Raw genomic sequence first — 12,886 nt, forward strand, 5'->3', positions numbered from 1 at the left:
AGTCATAATATATTTTCTTTTTAACATATTATACCTGCAATAATGTGAGTGGTCCACTAAGCTTCCTTCTATCTTGTCCAATAACAACCGAACAAAGATTATGATATAAGCATTCAAGACAAACGTTTCCCTAACTATACTTTCAGAGAAGTCAAGTGCTCGTATGTATGATAAGTAAGTTAGTTTAACCTTACTACCATATGAAGAGGGAAGTATGCTACCCATAATCATAAGTAGCATAAACCCACGAGTCCAACACTCTACTACCTCTTCAGGACTATCATTATCAATTTGAAAAATTTTCAAATGATTATTTAAAGTAGAATGTAAAATCCAAAGTCCATGTTTGAAGTATTTCGGTGTAAGAGGCAAGTGTAACAACTCTATGCATAGGGCAGAAGCTTTTTCTCTAGTTTTCCTAGACGTGGCAACACTAATAACGGGCTTACCATCAATGGGTAATTGATATATCATAGCAACATCCTCTAATGTGATTGTAGCCTCACCAAATGTAAAATGAAAAATGTGTGTTTCAGGACGCCAACACTCGACTAATGTTGTAAGAAGACCAGGATCGTGCTTAACATGTCCAACTCTATATACCCCATAAAATCCAATTCGATGCAATATTTCAAAAACCCTGGGATGACATAATGAGGATATACTAGTCCAATATCTTTCGGGACAAACAAGACTAAACTTATGATCAATCAACTCACCATTCCAAATACGTTCAGAACGATGTGTCGATTGAAGATGAAGCAATCGATCGTTAGTAGGGCCGGACAATCCATCTCGATATGAAAATATAATCTGAAAATAATAAAAATACACAAAATTATTATTCTTATAAAAGCATAATATTTATCCACCAAATCGAAAATGGAAATATTTATGCATAATATTATCCTTAAATCATAATATTACGCATAGCATTATCCTTTAGTTATAATATTTATGCATAATATTATCCTTAAATCTTCTGTAAAAATGGAAATAATATAGCAAATTACGAATGAAGTAATCAAATAAAAATGCATATAAAATAGAAATAAAGATTTGTATTTTCTTAACTCTGCCTCCACCACCCACCACAATATTAAAAAACCAAATTACACCAACACAATCCAGAAATTAGAACCCTAACCCAAAATTAATCAAAATCAAAGAAATTACCTCAAGTACTTTAGGAATTGAAGGAAGATGAAAGGGGAGGAAGAAGGGGATCGACCCGCCGGTAAAATTGTAGGAGCAGCATCGGTGGGTTTGGGCCACGGCAGTCGTCAACGGCGGTGGCGCTTCGGTGGGGAGGCACGGGAAGAGCAGCGATTCTGGTGGGGAGGAAGAGCAACGATTCTAGTGGGGAGGAAGAGGAAGAGCAGCGATTCTGGTGGGGAGGAAGAGCAAAGATTCTAGTGGGGAGGAAGAGGAAGAGTAGTGATTCTGGTGGGGAGGAAGAGCAGCGATTCTGGTGGGGAGGCACAAAACAATTCGTATCGTCACGGGTGATTGAAAAATTGGGGAAATAGAAATTATGGTAGATTTATTTATTTAAATTCTTATTAAAATAAAAAAGGAGTTCTCTCAGAAGTCCTTAGATTTACAATGAAGGAGTTCTGGGAACTCCTCAATTTACCAAAATTAAATAGTTTCCAAAACTACTTTGAGGTCTATTTTTTTAAAAATAGTTTGGACTTATGACATTATTTTAAAAAATCCGTGTCCAAATATATAATTTACAACCTAATAAATTAAATTACCTTTTAAAATAATGTCCCAAGTCAAAACTATCTTAAAAAAAATAGACTTCATAGTAGTTCTAAAAACTACTTAATTTTGATAAACTGAGGAGTTCTTAAAACTCCTTGATTGCAAAATTAAGGAGTTCTGAGAACTTCATTTTGGTGTAGATAGTTATGGCCCACACCAATCTGAATTTAATAACAATGAGTTTTGATAGCTCCTTGAATGTCAATTTAAGGAGTTTTGAGAACTTCTTTTATTCATTACACAAATATCTTCACTCTTTATTTCATTTATTATATCACAATATTTCACACAATAAGTTTTTTCTCCACAACTTTATCCTCCTCGGTAAGTTTTCTTTTTATTTTTCTTTTCTTTTTTATTTTCTTGAATACTTATTATATGTATTCATCTAAATTTTATGTATTATTAAAATAAAAATTTGGATGGATTTAGAATATTTTGTTAGTTTCGTAAAATGTAAGAAAAATTTTAATATATTTATACAATATTATGCATTATAGATTTATTGTGTTGTATTATTTTCTATTTATTTATTTTGATATTGATAATTTTAATATGAAATGTATAATTTTTTTAATTTTTATATAATTTTATGTGTTTGTTTATGAATGTAGCATTAATATTTTTTATTATTATTATTTGAACAGATGTTCGGTGTCAATAGCAATATTGATATTTTATTATATTGGGATAAAAATATTATTCGCAATTATGGAATAATAGAATATGACTGTGATCCCAAATATATGACTTTTATTGGACGTAATAGTACATTTGAAGATTTAGAAGGTATTATTTTTAATGTGACCGGAAAAGATCGACGTTAGTATTCTATTATTTTGAAAATGCCATACAGTTGGACGCATGACCATGGTATTCAGAAATCGAGGTTAATTACAATCACTGCGGTTAATCTCGAGCATTTTTGAATTAAACTAATGATTACAAGTGTTTGGAATTATTTGTTGAATTCCAAATAAATTCTGAAAGTGCAATTGTTGATGTCCTAGTGTGGATTACAACAGAATACATGATCCAACAAGTGATGATTTATAAATATTAGATGTTGATTGTAAGGAAATCGGTGAAGATGAATGTAGTGAGCCAGAATCACTATCAGAATCAGATGATGAAATAGAAGGGAAAAAAAATGATGACAGAGAAAATGCTGGTGTTGCAGAATGGCCAAATCTAGGGTCATCGAGATGTCACGAAACATGCACCATACAACTTTCAGGGGGTGAGATTGAACATCGCTCGACTGAATTTTTTCAGAATTTGCCTCGGGAAGAGTTTCTACAAGATACATACGATACTCCTAGTTGAAAATGGAATATGTACACAAAAAATAATGTTGTTCTGATTTCTGGGATGACATTCAATGATAAAAAGCAAATGCAAATGGCTATAAAGAATTACTCGGTGCGAGTGGTCGGGAGAGAATATACGTTGACGAAGAGCACCCGTACAGTTTTTAGGGTAAAATGTAAGCATTATGGAAAACATTGTTGTGGGTGGGGTGTGACTGCATCATATAAGTCACACTTGGAATGTTGGCAACTTATTACGGTGATGTCTGATCACACGTGTATTCCGGATGATGCGTCTTTGGAGCATAGCAACTTGGATGTTAACATGATAGCGGATTTGTTGAAGGGGTTTGTTAGTAGAAATCCGACATACGAGCTAGCGAATGTGAAAAGAGTAGTGAAAATAGAATATGGTTTTGATATATCTTATTCAAAGGCATGACGTGGATTAAAACGTGCAATTGTGCATGTTTATGAGACATGGGAGACATCGGTACAAAAACTTCCAGCTTATATGAAGACACTTCAAAAGTACATACCAAATACAATTGTTGAGTGGGCCCACCTCGTTGGAATAGATATTTTGGAATCACGAATGCAGTTGATCGTATTCCTACATTTCACCCACCTCGTGGTCGGCATCGATTTTGCCTTCGGCATATATGTTCTAACTTCAACCAAAAAATTAAAGATGTAAGATTGAAAGATATGTGTTGGAGGGCAGGAGCATCCATTGATCCATTAGAGTTTAACGAAACATTAGCGGCAATCCACCTTTTGAAGCCGACAACTTATGATTGGCTTATGAAAATTGAGAAGAGTAAATGGACACTTGCCTATGATGAAGGGTGGCGACATGGTATATTGACAACCAATTTGTCTAAATGCATCAATGGAGTATTGAATGGGGCTCGACGACTACCTATCACTGCTCTTGTACAATTGACGTATGATCGAGTTGTTATTTTTTTTCGTTAAACGACTTCATGATGCTCGAGATAAGCAAGACTCTAGTTATGAATGGTCCCTATGTGCACGCATAAAGTATCTTGACTCATAGCAAAAAACCTGATAACATATTGCAGTGATGGTAAATGAAGATGAATATGGGACAAAGGTATTTACACTTGATAGTGTTAGCCAGGTATCAAAAGAGCATGTTGTTTCGATTAAAAAAAAAAGTTTTGTTCTTGTGGTCAACGGGCATTAGATAGGGTACCATGTTCACATGTGTTAAAGGTGTGTCGTATGTTCCATTTGAATGGAAAATGATACGTGCGTGACTATTACTCAATTGATTCATGGATAAACACATATACTGTTCAATTTTATACATATCATGATGAGTCATTTTGGTAAATCAACTTCATTTCAATTGGTACACAATCCTACCCAACGTAGGATTAAAAGAAGAGGTTGTGATCGCACTACACGCATTTGAAATGAAATGGATCAGGGCCAAATACTTGCGAGGTAACTAGCGCAATCAGAAGCGGCCGAGGAAACATCATCGAGTCGCAACTATTGACTTACATTTAGTGGAAGTAAGTTTTTTTGTTGGATAGAATCACTGTGAATATAAGAATCCGGACTTAGGTGGACTTGATAATCATTTACGAAAGTAGTTTCATATGACTCAAATGTCCAATTTGCTCGATCTTGTGAAACGTCGTCAATAATGTTTTGGAGTAGACTGATGTCTCTAATCTCAATGCAATGCCTCAATTGATTAATCTACACAAAAAATAATAATTATTATAATTTTTTCAAAATGCAATAATTAGAATGCGTTAAATAAAGAACAAATTTACCGCAAAATGATTGTAAGATGGTAGCTCAGGTGGATAGCCACTTCGTGAACGCAATTTAGGATTATAAATAAATCTTATGGAATGAGTTATATACCACTGAAGATATTCTGGAGTATACGGCGTATCATACAAGTTTGATTCACCAATCACCAAGTTAGACTTATACCACAATTGAATATATATTTGATAAATTCGCAACAAATTTCTAGCATCTGAGTCTCGTGAAGAACTATGTGTGTTCCTATTCTCCACTATCAATGGATTATCCGGAATATGCTAAATTAAACCTAACTGTCGAAGTACCCTATCTAAGTGAAGATGCTCGACGCAGCGCTCGTAAAATAAAGGTCCTTTGTACCGGAACAAGGTTGAAGGGCAAGAATGCGGTAAGAAATTGTACAAGTTAGGTTCATAAGACCGCCAATTAAACTGTACGGAAAATAAATACAACATTATATCGATAAATTGATTAAAATGATTATACCACAAAAAAGTTTGCACTATTAATAAAAATACTTGTCCATCTCCTTCATGATCAATAATATCCCGAATAGCAGATACACAATTATGCACGGTTAGTGCAAGATTATGTTTACCACGACTCCATCTACAAAACAAATGGATATTATACATTATATTAAGAACCACAAATAATAAAATTTTAATATAATGATGATCGTAAAATATAAATAATTTACGTACTTAGCTCCATAAGGAGCAGCCGGTAGTACTAGACCATTAGGAAGTATCAGAGGGTCAAGATCAATAGATTTAACGGATTTAATTCGAGGAGCTAGCATGTATAGTCTAGACCATGCCCAAACCTGAAATAACAAAGTATATCGTGAATAAAATATTTAACATGTTATAATAATATATTTAAACATATAGTCATAATATATTTTCTTTTTAACATATTATACCTGCAATAATGTGAGTGGTCCACTAAGCTTCCTTCTATCTTGTCCAATAACAACCGAACAAAGATTATGATATAAGCATTCAAGACAAACGTTTCCCCAACTATACTTCTCAGAGAGGTCAAGTGCTCGTATGTATGATAAGTAAGTTAGTTTAACCTTACTACCATCTGAAGAGGGAAGTATGCTACCATAATCATAAGTAGTATAAACCCACGAGTTCGACACTCTACTACCTCTTTAGAACTATCATTATCAATTTGGAAAGTTTTCAAATGATTATTTAAAGTACAATGTAAAATCCAAGGTCCATGTTTGAAGTATTTCGGTGTAAGAGGCAAGTGTACCAACTCTATGCATAGGGCAGAAGCTTCTTCTCTAGTTTGCCTAGACGTGGCAACACTAACAACGGGTTTACCATCAATGGGTAATTGATATATCATAGCAACATCTTCTAATGTGATTGTAGCTTCACCAGATGTAAAATGAAAAGTGTGTGTTTCAGGACGCCAACGCTCGACTAATGCTGTAAGAAGACCAGGATCATGCTTGACATGTCCAACTCTATATATCCCATAAAATCCAATTCGATGCAATATTTAAAGAACCCTGGGATGACATAATGAGGATATACTAGTCCAATATCTTTCAGGACAAACAAGACTAAACTTATGATCAATCAACTCACTATTCCAAATACGTTCAGAACGATGTGTCGATTGAAGATAAAGCAATCGATCGTTAGTAGGGCCGGACAATCCATCTCGATATGAAAACATAATCTGAAAATAATATAATTGAAATGAAAATAATAACAATACACAAATTTATTATCCTTATAAAAGCATAATATTTATGCACCAAATCGAGATCCTTTTATGCGGGAATGATTTAATTCTAGATTCTCAAACAAGTTCAACTAGATATAATATAGGGTAGTTCTCAATACCAACTATATATTTTAGCATGATGATATTACACACAAAATTTCAGATATTAAAGAGAAAAAAAAAAATTTTAATCGGTTGCCAGCCACCAATAATATTATAAAATTAATCCTACAATGTTAGAATTTTAAATCTTCTGTAAAAATAGAAATAATATAGCAAATTACAAATAACCTAATCAAATAAAAATGCATATAAAATAGAAATAAAGATTTATATTTTCTTAACTCTGCCTCCACCGTCAACCACAATATTAAAAAACCAAATGACACCAACACAATACAGAAATTAGAACCCTAACACAAAATTAATGAAAATCAAAGAAATTACCTCAAATATTTTAGGAATTGAAGGAAGAAGAAAGGGGAGGAAGAAGGGGATCGACCCGGCGGTGGAATTGTAGAAGCAGTAGTGGTGGCGTTCGGGCAACGGAAGTGGCGATTTTTGGTGGGGAGGCACGGAAGAATAGCGAATTCGCTTCGGTGGGGAGGCACGGGAAGAACGATTCGCTTCGTCAGTAATGAGGAAGAACAGCGATTCGCTTTGGTGGTGTTCGGGCCACGGCAGTCGTCGACAGCGGTGGCGATTCGCTTCGGTGAGGAGGCATGGGAAGAATGATTTGCTTCGTCAGTAACGGGAAAGTGAGAAATTATGGTAAATTTATCTATTTAAATTCTTATTAAAATAAAAAAGGAGTTCTGAGAACTCCTTTAATTTACAATCAAGGAGTTCTGGATACTCTTTAATTGAGGTCTATTTTTTTAATTATTTAAAAAGACTCAATTTCTTACCGCTTCATTATTTCAAAATCCAATAATTTATTCTTCAACGGAGAGAAGACCTTTTGCAGGTTTCAATTTGTTCTTCTTTCCTACAAATGCAATTGGATGTGTATTTGTTCAAACTAGGGCATGAGTAGCCGAAGAAAATGCACATAATAATAATCAATGGTGATTTCTTGTTTAAGGAGATTCACAATGTTGGGGAATCAATCAACTTATGATATAATGGCATGGCAACTTCATCCTCATCACCTTCTCTGCCATTTCTTCTCTTCTTGTTTTACCTTTTAATACTGTTTTGGTTTGAATAGTTGTTTAGATATTATTATGCTTATAGTATTAAATCGAAAGGATATGTAAGGAAAAAACATTGAAATCAACCTTCAACTAAACACTTCTTAAACCATGGCCTAGATATATTGAACACTATATCTTGGGTAATAAAAAAACATCTAAGAATGTTCCTAAAAAATTTGTTGAATCATGTGAGAATATTTTGGGCTAGTTAGGCACGGCCCGATTTCAAACAGGACTTGAAAATTCAGGCCCGAGCACAATCGGGTTTCAAATCGGATTGTGCCGTTTGGCCCATTTTGATTTTTTCAATATTTTAGTTTTATTTTTTCATTGTTACAAAATAATTTAATAAATATTTATATATTAAGTGTCAGAATTGAATCTATAACTTTATATATGCTATACAAACTAAACCATTGAACTAAATTTTTATTTTTTACATAAATATATTTATAAATTCATTTTCTAAAATTATATGTAGCCTAAAATTCGGGCCGGGCCAGACATAGCCCGGTTCATACTTGTATTGGGCTAGGCACGGCCTTGAAATGTTTCAGTACTATTTTTTTAGGCTAAGTACAATTTTTTTGTGTCGGATTCGGGTCGAATTTTTGGGTCGTGTATATTTTTGTAATCATGTACAAATTATGGCATTGAAACTTCCTAATGCCATTACTTTAGTACTTGTGGATTGTGATTTTATTCTCATTCCTGGATAGCATTTCCACTTATATTTCTCAAATGCAAATTAGTGCTTTCACTGTATGTCTATCTAATCTGCATGACTACGTGGTCTGAGTTATGCTCCTTTCTTGTTTAGTATTTCATGTTGTTGTCGAGTTCTGTGTGTTTACTTGTGTGGTTTTGAGAAATGAGAAATGAGTGCCCCCCATATGATGTTTGAATAAAAATTTATGTTTGATGTGATATTCTAGCCACACAAGGGATGATCTGGTTGTGTAGGAGTTGGACTTGTGACCATCGCCTAGTATGATTATTTCGTCGGGCCTGGTTTACATGTAATTAGGTTTGACCCATAATATTAATTTATTCCATATTTTCCTTAACAATTACTCAATCTAATTTTAATTTTAAAATTTAATTATAACCAAAAAAAAATTAAAATTAATCTTATCTTCCTCCCATTTGGAATATATTTTTAAAGTTTGTTATTATTAGATATATTAAAATTTAATTTAAATTTTAATTCATATTTTTTTTTCTACCATTACCCAATCCAATTCTAATTCTAATAAACTCTAAAAAAAAAATTCTAAAATTAATCTTAAATCTAATTATAATTTTAATAAACTCTAACAAAATTTTTTCTACAATTATCAAATCCAATTCTAATTCTAATAAACACAAACAAATTTATTTAAAAAAAATTAATCCCAAATTATATTCTAATTCTAATAAACTTAAACTAGAATTTTTCTAAAATTAATCCTATATTTCTTGCATTTTGAATTTGTAGTTATTATTATTGAGTTATTGATTTTATAATAGTCAAAATATTGTCGAGTTTTATAATAGTCAAGATAACTATAAAAACTAGGCGACATATATTTCATTTATTGTATATATGATTAATATAATTTTTATTTTAGTGAAATTTATTATTATATTTATCGTTGATAGTATTTAAAAAAATTTATTTGCTTATAGGGCTTATTATTTATTTTTTGTTTAGGACCCTACAAAAACCCGAGACGGCCCTGTAATAACTAGAAGACATCAGTAACATGTGTCATGTTTGAATCTCATGTAATAACATATGTTGTAAATCGGCATGGATCAGGTGTTGAATGTTGAATACCTTAAATCATAATTACTTTTAATTATATTAATTACAAAATTTAATGATAAAAATTAAGATTTTATATCATAAGTTTTTCAACATAATTTAGCACTGATTTTATCAGCACCACCAGATCCATTTATATTGTAAATATCATTTTGATAATCAAGATATGCAAAACATTCCTTTTAGGTTTTTGTTCATAGCCTTAAATAGAAAAGTAAAAAATTATAAGTTAACATTGTAAAATTAAAAAATCAAGATAAAAAATACATAAAAGAAAGTACAACAATACAGTAATTTAATTCGATCAAAATGATATACCGCTAGAGGCAGCCAAACTAATTATTTTTTCTAATATTTTCGATATAATTTGAAGAAAATACATCAAGTATTTATAAAAATTAAATGCAAAAGTCTAGTAATACAAAAATTGTACAAATGGCCCAAATGTTTTTTCGGGAGACGGGAAGAGATATATCTATTATTCTTTCAATTTTTCTCTTAGTGATTCGTAACTGTAACTGAGATGTTGAATATACAATATTCTTTCAATTGGTTGTTCTTTGCAATTTTGATTAAAAGAGAAGGCTCATTGGCTAAATTTGTTGTATGTTACGTTCTTTTATTTTATTTTATTGTATTAAAAATTTTAAACTATTACAGATACGTCGTCATTAATTATTTAACTAATATAAGAGAGTTCCTGACAGAGAGACGTATTTATCAGTGAAAATGTAAAAAGGTTATTTCTAAGTTCACTCTTTTGTTTTGTTTGCCTCTTTTCTCCCTGCACCTTTCAATTGGTTTCCATACTTAAAGACTTTTTTGAATATTAAACATCGAATAATTGGTTTCTATACTTACGACTTTTTTTTTTTTTTTTTTTTTTTTAATATTAAACATCGAATAATTAGATATAGCCTTTGGTTATTTTATTTATTAAATTATTTAGGGTTGAGTGAGTGAACAGGTGTGCTTCTCAACTGGCCAGTGATTCAATTGGCTTCCAATTATAATATAGTAACACGATTGGTCTATCTCCATCAAGTTAGGAGACCAATCTGCCACCTTCGCTAATTCCATTCTTTATTTTATTCATATAAAAAATTATGATTTTTTTTTTTAAATTCTTTAGGAATAGTAAAATATTGGATAATTTGATGTAATACTTTTTGAAATAAAATATATGCATCTAATTATATGTTTTTTATATGTAAAAAATATAGTAATATTTGTTGATAAATAATGTTCACATATGAGATATATTGTTATGTTAAATTGAAATGTTACTTTTAAATGTTTAAATATTGATCATTAAGGGGGTTTTTTATTTTTATGACCATTATATAATTTTTCAATTTTTTTTTATTCAATATTTATTTTTCATACAAAATATTATGTGCAATAGTTAGAAAACATCAAAATCTAAAATAGATAGAAACACTAGAATGACACTCTAAAATTTTTGTTTATGTATTGCATATATTGATTCAATATATTAAATACTAATATATATATATATATGAAGGGTTTGTTTGTTTGTTTTGGTACATAGAATTGTGTAGATAATATAAAAATAATATTTTATATCGGATGTTAATTTCTTTTGAGATGATAAATATATTATATATATATTGAAAATCGTGTTGAAAAAAATAATTTTTTGGAAAAACAAACTCAAACTGTTGATCCAAAATATTGGGTAGTATTAATATAATTGCTCATATAAAAAAATTGCTATAAAATTATTGTTCATACGTTGTTTTACTTTATTAAATATATTTATGTAGATGTGCATGATATATTATTTCATAATATAATAATTTAATTTATGTTCAGTGACATAATTATAGTATAATATACTGATTCCAATATTGCAATACTAAATATTATTCCTTTCGTTACATCTAGTGTCTATGTTGTGTTTTTAGTTTGTCCCACATTTTATGTCTCTTTTTATTTTTTTTTAAAAAAAAAAGAATTTATCAATTTAATTATATTTTAAATAGTTTATAATTCTAATTTAATTAGACTAATTAATTATTTTGATTTTCATTTATAATCATTGTATTATACTGTAATTGCTGTTACTAATTTATTTATTAATTATTTACTAATTATATTGAATTTAAAATTATGTAATACCTTTGTCCGGCTCTAAGAATTTTATTTACTTTTTGTGTATTAATATTTGAATATTAATTATTATATGAAAACATAGTACAAATTAAGGAAAAAAGTACAAATACTTATATTAGTGTCTTATAATACTATTATAATGACATTTGTGCAAAATATTATATAAATATAAGGATATTTTTAATGTCAAGTACAATAACGCAAAAGATAAATGAGACTCTCAGAGCCGAACAAAGAAAGCATATCATATATCATACTACCTCCGTTCGACTCTAAAGGTCCCAGTTACTTGTTGCGTATTGATATTTGAATAATAATTATTATATCAAAACGTAATACAAATTAAGAAAAAAATTGCAAAAATACTTCTATTAGTGTATTATAATACTAATAGAAGGAAGAAATATAAGAATATTTTTAATGTTAATGACAATGACGTAAAAAATAAATATGACCCTTGAGGACGGACGAAGAAAATATATGATATGTGAACGGATGGAGTAATCAGCAGCAATACTTTTCCCATATCTTTTCTTATCTGTATCCATATATATATTTATATATATATATATATATAAATAAAAAATTAAAAAAATAAAAAATAAAAAAAAAAAAAAGAAGGTAGTGAAGAAGAAAAACAAAGTTGCTTTAAGTTGTGGCGTGTGGTGCAGAAAGCTAAGCAGGGATTGGTGAGTTTAATTGTAAGAAATTAATAGAAGGGTGAAGAAGAACAAAGTAGTCAAGTCATCATGTTTAATTAATTATAATTATTCATATATAATTGAATTTGAAGATGTTTCTTCAACTTAATTTTATTTTTTTATTATTACGTGAGCGTATCTCATTCAGGGTATGTTTCTTTATTTAAAATTTTTCAAATTTTATTATTTAGACTCTGCGTTTCCGAAAAAAAGAATACATTTTTTTTCTCTCACAAAATATCTTATCAAATATTATTTTAATACCAAACTTAAACCAAAATTTTACCAAACTTATCGAAAGAAACATACCCTAAATAAATAACTTTATTTATATATATATATATAGACATGTGTGTGTATTTAATTTGTTGAGTGGGTTCCCCATCATTGGCCACTCTTGTGTTT

Source organism: Andrographis paniculata, unplaced genomic scaffold (assembly GCF_009805555.1).
Source record: "Andrographis paniculata isolate CXL003 unplaced genomic scaffold, ASM980555v1 Contig21END, whole genome shotgun sequence".
Classification (NCBI taxonomy): domain Eukaryota; kingdom Viridiplantae; phylum Streptophyta; class Magnoliopsida; order Lamiales; family Acanthaceae; genus Andrographis; species Andrographis paniculata.